We start from the raw sequence: 6741 nt of genomic DNA on the forward strand, positions 1-6741 counted from the left end.
ATATAAGTCATTCAAAATAAGTATCGTTATTACATTCTTTATATATATTAAACAAATACATTAAAAGAAAACTTCATAAGTACTACATCATTTTGAACTTTCGTAGTCACTCCACATTGCATCAGCAATTGATTTTCTAAACTCTGCTGCCATTTCTAGTATTCTTTCTCTACTAATATTTTCCACACCCCCATTTGTTATGCACTATTTCAGATTCATGTTGGCCTTCAAAATCTTCCAAGTTAAAATTTAAATCATACGTTTTCTCTCTTCATATGTGACTGTGTAGAATGCAACATGATATCACTATCTTCACTTGTGTTTCAAATGGATATGGAGGAGCAAGGGTTAAAATAGGAAAACATTTCTTTAAGATACCAATGATACGCTCGACAACATTCCTCAACGATGAATGTCGCAGATTGAACAATTCTTTGCTATTTGTAGGTTCCAAGACACCATGTTCTTTCAAGTGATAGCGAGTGCCACAAAATGGAGCAATAAAACTTGGTGATTGGCATACCCGGCATCCACAACATAATATTTACATACATTAGGAAAGCAAAGAAACTATTTGTTAGCATTGAAAGGAAATCTAGATTCAATGATAAACAAATATAAGTGTGATATACCTTTTGGTACATGTAATTTGTCTATTATTGTTAATGCCGAAGTCAAAATACGTGAATCCGTGGCGGAACCTTCCCAACTAGCAAGTACATACTGAAACTACAAGTCAAATGAACATGCCACCAAAACATTTTGCGTAACAATGCATTTCCTATTTATAAAAGGACCTCTCTCCTTTGAACCAACCAATGCGGGGATATGTGTTCCATCAATGGCTCCAACACAATCCTAGTGAAAACATTTTGAGCTATTGTTAGACCTTATTCAGACTCGACTAATTTTAATAATAAAACAATCGTACATAAATAATACCTTAAAATATGGATAAAACCTATCATCTTCAAGAATTTCAGGAGGCATACTGGACCCAGCAAGTTGGAAAAAATCTCCAGATACACAATTGCATCCAAAACATTGTTGAAGTAGCGACTAACTGTTTCCCCAGAATGTTGAAAATGTTCTTGAATGATTCAATTCCTTTCGTTATGACCAACTGTAAGCATAAACATTGCTAGTTATTCCTCAAGCCTTACCCCATTAGTGTCGGTAAGTAGACCTTTCGTATATAGAATATCACATAACTACAAGAAGACATGTTTTTCCATGCGAAAGTTCTCTTGGCAACGCTTATCATGACCGTTAAGCACTTCCTCCACATATGTTGCACCACTAAGTGCTGAATCATGACAAGAAGTTTTACTTATATGGTATAGATAATATTGAGAAGCAAATGTGGTAGTAGCACCTGCAGTTGCTATTATGATATCCTCTTCGTCCGAATCCGACATGACTTTCCCTGTATCTACACATTTGTAAGTTATGACACTCTAACACTCAATAAATCTCAATTGGAATACATTGGAAATAAATAAAAAAAATTGCATCTAGTTACATAAAACAATAATCATCACATCCAAAATAAATTGTAACTTCATTAAGTCATGAGTATCAAGTCCCCACAAGCACCTAATGAGTAATGATCCTTAACAAAGTTTACATTTTCAACAACATACAAAAAAATGGATCATCACTCTCATCCCCACATTCTAAATTAGATTCATAAAAAACTAAAGCACCTAATAATCCCAACAAAATATATATTTTCAGCACCATATTAGTCCCACGTTCTAAATCTCACTTATAAAAACTAAAACACCTAATGATCCCCAACAAGATACACATTTTCAGCAACATACATAAAAATAGATCACCACTTTAGTTCCCAGTGCACATCCTATATTAGTTTTTCAGAAGATGAAATAGCAACCATTCCATACGCCTCTCCACCCTTAATCCCATGAACACCCTTGCTTTTTTCTCATCCTCAAGGAGCTCTAAAGCTTGCATGAAAGCTAAGTTATCAAGCCCAGGCACATTTTCTAATTCATTAATCAACTTTGCTTCTTGTGTAAGTTCAACACTAGAATTAGGAACTTCTTTCTTCTTATTACGAGCCATTTCAGTAATTGCAGTTGCCATGTCATGAATTGCCTCTACCATACCCTCTCCAGTGATTTTTCATGGTTTTTTAGCATTATGAGAGCTTGATGGCGTTGTTGATCGACTTCTTTTGGGGGGTTTAGGGGTTTTAACTTCATTATCTAAGTCTATAAGTTCTTGAGTATCAAAACCTAGACCACCACCAACAAGAATTGGACTTTGAGACCCTTCTCCATTCAAATTTTTCGCATTCGTCGTACTAGATTTTTCATTGGTCACATCTTTCTCTTCAAGCGCATGACTGTACTTTCCAATGGCACCCCCATCACAAAAAAATAATGCATAAGTCCTCATAACCAGACATCGATTTAGTTCTCCACATATTAAATTCTGGATGGGTCTGCATAATAATAAGTATATAAGGGTCTTTAATTATTTTTTTGCTAAGAAAAAATAGTAGGTTCTTATTGAATTAAAGGACCAAGAAATAAGTACCTTGATATAATCATCCCAAACATGATCATGATCAGCATAAACCATTTCTCTCTCATTATCCCAACCAAATCCCCTCTCACTTAGAAGAGTCTTTATACAACTGTAGTTCTTCTTCAACACTCGATAATGATTCTTTAGAAGTTCAGTTGTAAAAGAAGGCCCAAATTTAGCTTTATACTTCTCCTCCATTTGCCTCCAAGCATGTTTGCTAAATTGACCATCAAGGTATTGCCTGTTGTGCACTTGATCCATCATCAACTTAACAAAATATCGATCCATTGGTGATGTCCAATTGGTCTAGCCTCTTACTTGAAGGGACTTGAACATTCTTCATCTCTTTTTCTATTTGTTCTAAATGAAAGAAATATTTATCATATTCATGATTCCATAAACCAAAATCAATTTGAGTACAAGATGCACGCCATGCCGAGAAATGAGCGAACCGCCAATAAGTTATAGTAGAATCAATAACTAGATAAAGTAGTAAGTAAGTTAGTCAATAAGGAATCCTAGTTATTGTTTGATTGTTGATTCATAGATTGAGAAAGAATAAAAACAACACTCACATAATCAAATTCCTAATTAAATACGTATGATTTTTATTTTTTTGAAAAAAAATCAAGCCATAGATTACTGACCTACCTGCTACAGCCCAAGTGCAATACTGGGAATACCCATATCACTTGATAGACTGCTGATTTTGTGATGACGTGCAAGACTATTATATTAAAACACTAGACCCAGATTCTTAAACTCGTTGTTCATCCAAAAAGAGAGAGAAAGCTTTCAAACTCGTACAGGATAGTCAGGCAAGATAGAAGAGCCAACAATCACATATAATGTATCAACATGTATATGACTTCAAATTTACTACTTGAAACATAACAGACATCTAAACTTTACTAAATTTTGAGGGAAGAAGAATAAGTAGATTACAAGACAAAGAAGGCCTACTGGCGAAAGTGGGGACTATTCTATGGCACATTTGGTTAGCTCGAAATGAAACCAGATTCACTGGGAAGAGGTCTGATTGTATTAGATTCATGTTTCGAGCCTTCAATATGATAGATGATATGTTCAAGATTAGAAAATATTCTATAAACAACAAGTCTAAAACTGCCATGGTGGTAATTGATCTTGCTTGGAAACCTCCTTGGCAGGATTGGATAAAACTTAATTCATGTGGGTTAGCTTTAGGTGCCCCTGGACCTGCGTATAATTTTCTATTTGGTGCAGTGATAAGCATCCAAAAATGTAGTTTAAACCCTTTAATTATATTTCATTTAGGCCAATTATGTTTATAATAATGTGAGTTTATCACTATTTACTTGTTTTTGTGTATTTCAGGCTTTGGAGTTAAATAAGTGTTGAAATTATGTCAATTGTGCATGAAAAGAAGCTAAATTGATTGCAAAACGAAAACCAAGGAGAAATGCCAAGATTTATGAAGAAAAAGCCCTCAAAAAGTCAAATTCAAAAGAGTCAAGCAAAAGTCAACCCAGATGGAAAACTTCTGAAAAGTAAACAAAACTTCAAACAGGCATATATTTGGACTCAGAGCTCTGATTGAAGCCCATTTTATATCAAAATGACCGGCTTAGAAATAGTTTTTTGATGGTCAACGTCTCGACCTATTTGGAGCATTATAAGTTTATGAAAATGGCGTAACATTAAAATATTATAGATTTGGACCTTAATTATTGGACCAAGCATAACTCCCCAAAAGAAAATTTTCACTTTTAGAGGTATCTGAATGCTCAATATCAGTTTTGAAGAGAAGAAGATTATGTGATTGGGATTGAATTCTGCCATAGAAAGAGTTAACAGAGAACATGTTGTTCTTGGTCCAAAGTTATAAGCATATATCATTTTCCTCGTTCAGTACCACTAAACACCATGAGATTAGCATATTGTTACACTTCCTAATCATTACTACACCTCCTCAAGAACAAATTCGATTACAGATGCCCATTGACCGTGTGTGTAAACTCATGCACATAACCTTTTTGCTTGGTCGACACTTGAAAGATTAGAGGAAAATGGTTAGTGAGTGGCTTATCCCCAACCCAGGTGTCTATCCAAAATAAGTATTTATGCCCATTACCAACACTAAAATTTACTCCACATTTGAAACTTGGTAACACCTTTAGAATTCCTCTCCAAAAGATGCATCCATAAGGTTTAGTTGTTTGCTTAGGCCACCAACTATGATTATTGGTACCATACTTTGCACTAATCACATCACACCAAAGAGAACTTTCTTCCACCATATATCTCCATATCCATATTCCAAATAAAACATGGTTCATGTGTACAAGTGAACGTAGACCGAGACCCCCTTCTTTTTTTGGTAATTAAACATACTTTCTTCTAACAAGCGAAGTGATATTTTTCTTTTTTCATTAGATGACCCCAAAATAAAGTCTTAGATCAATCACTCAATATTTGCAGCCACGCCAACTTTAGGAATAAGAATAATTAAAGACATGACATATACAAGTAGATTTGCTAGCTAAGATCAACCTTGCCCCTTTTTACATTAGTTTGCATCTTCGTCAGACTGTTTCGACCACTGGATCCCAAACCTTTTTGTTCCTATATAAAGACCCAAGGGGTATACCCAAATACCTGCAAATCAGTTGTTTAACAACACAACCCATAGCTTGAGCCAAAACCGCCAAATATTCCACCTTTCCAACCCCAAATATTGAAGTGTTTCCCATAGATACACCTTCAAAATTTAGTAGTAGTAGTATAGTGTTTTAATCGCAAGCAATTGTGACAGTGATGCATCAAGCAAAAACAAATTGAAGAAGTACTACTTGAGGACCATTTTCAGCAACTTTCTAACATAGCCCAAATCTCTTGCTTTAAAGACCAATCTATTCAGTACCTCCATTACAATATTGATGAAAATACACAGCTAGAAACCCTTCAACAAGTACTGAAAATGATGTTTAAGATATACAAGTCATAATCCAATTTATGTATCTTTCTTAGTAGGTGATAAGCACCTAAAAGTAAAGTTTAAACCCCTTAATAGTATTACATTTATGTCAATTATGCTTATAATAAATAAGAGTTAGTATTGGTTTATGTATTTTTGTGTATTTCAGGTCTTGAAGTTGTTTATGTGCTTAAAGACGTCATTTTGCATGAAAAATGAGTCAAGATGATTACTAGAAGAGTTCTATATTAAGGCCCAAGAATCAAGAAGAAAAGGCCTTTTCAAGCCCAGTCAAAGTCAATTCGAGTAGAAAAAGGACAAAAAATCATCAGAACTTTAAAGGGACGTATCTTTGGACTTGGACCTCGGAATTAGGACTAGTTTATGTCAAAACGACCGACTCGAAATAAGCTTTCCAATGGATCTGGTCTTGCCTCAATCAGAGCTATAAAAGTGAATAAAAATGGTACTAAAGTTATTTCCAGCAGAATTGGCCCTTTTAGACTTAACCTAATGGACTTTGGGCTCACATTAGAGGCCCAAAGTCTAGCCTCCAGGCCTATGCATGAAAATGTAACCCTAATCGTCTTCTATATAAAGAAGATTAAGGCTAAGCCTAACTTGGCTACTCCCTCATTAGTTTAGTGATAATTTAGGCCTCTCTCTCTCTCTCCCCCTTTCTTTAGTATAGTTTAGTATAATTTAAGTTAAGGTTTGTAGCTTCCATTAAAACTCATTCAATAAAGCTTTAGTATTCAATTCTCTTTATTTTTATGTCTTCTTATTATTGTTTAGTTGAATTTAATCCAATGATACAAAGCTAAAACCTCCATTAAAGGGGGTTAATGAAGCCACGTGAGGATGATTAGTTATTAGAATAGTTGTTGTTTTAAATAGCATTTCAAGTTCAATTCTTATGATTGTTTAGAGATAAAAGTCATAAAAGCTGAACTAGAGTTTAGAGTCACCATCAAAGAGATTTGTGATGGATCTAAACTTTCATGCTAGTGAAGTCATAATCAGAGATGAATTGGTATTCACTAGGGATCAAGAAAAGCGATTCGATGACTAAACTAATAGCCAATCGAATCGCGTGGTGGATTAACTTTCTCTATATCCTTCTCATATTAACTAAATCACTGTTTTGGCATTTAGATTTACTATTTTCATATCATATTACTCTCATCATTAGTGATTAGTTATTTTCTCTGTTTATTCGTTAAGTGTTT

At 34.4% G+C, this 6741-nt stretch overlaps 1 pseudogene; it reads right to left on the bottom strand.

Annotated features, from left to right (window-relative positions):
- Positions 1-271: 271 nt before the first annotated feature.
- On the bottom strand, positions 272-2130 carry LOC147516646 (uncharacterized; annotated as a pseudogene).
- Between the last annotated feature and the right edge of the window lie 4611 nt (positions 2131-6741).

The sequence above is a fragment of the Coptis chinensis genome, chromosome 2, assembly GCF_015680905.1.
Source record: "Coptis chinensis isolate HL-2020 chromosome 2, ASM1568090v1, whole genome shotgun sequence".
In the NCBI taxonomy this organism is placed as follows: domain Eukaryota; kingdom Viridiplantae; phylum Streptophyta; class Magnoliopsida; order Ranunculales; family Ranunculaceae; genus Coptis; species Coptis chinensis.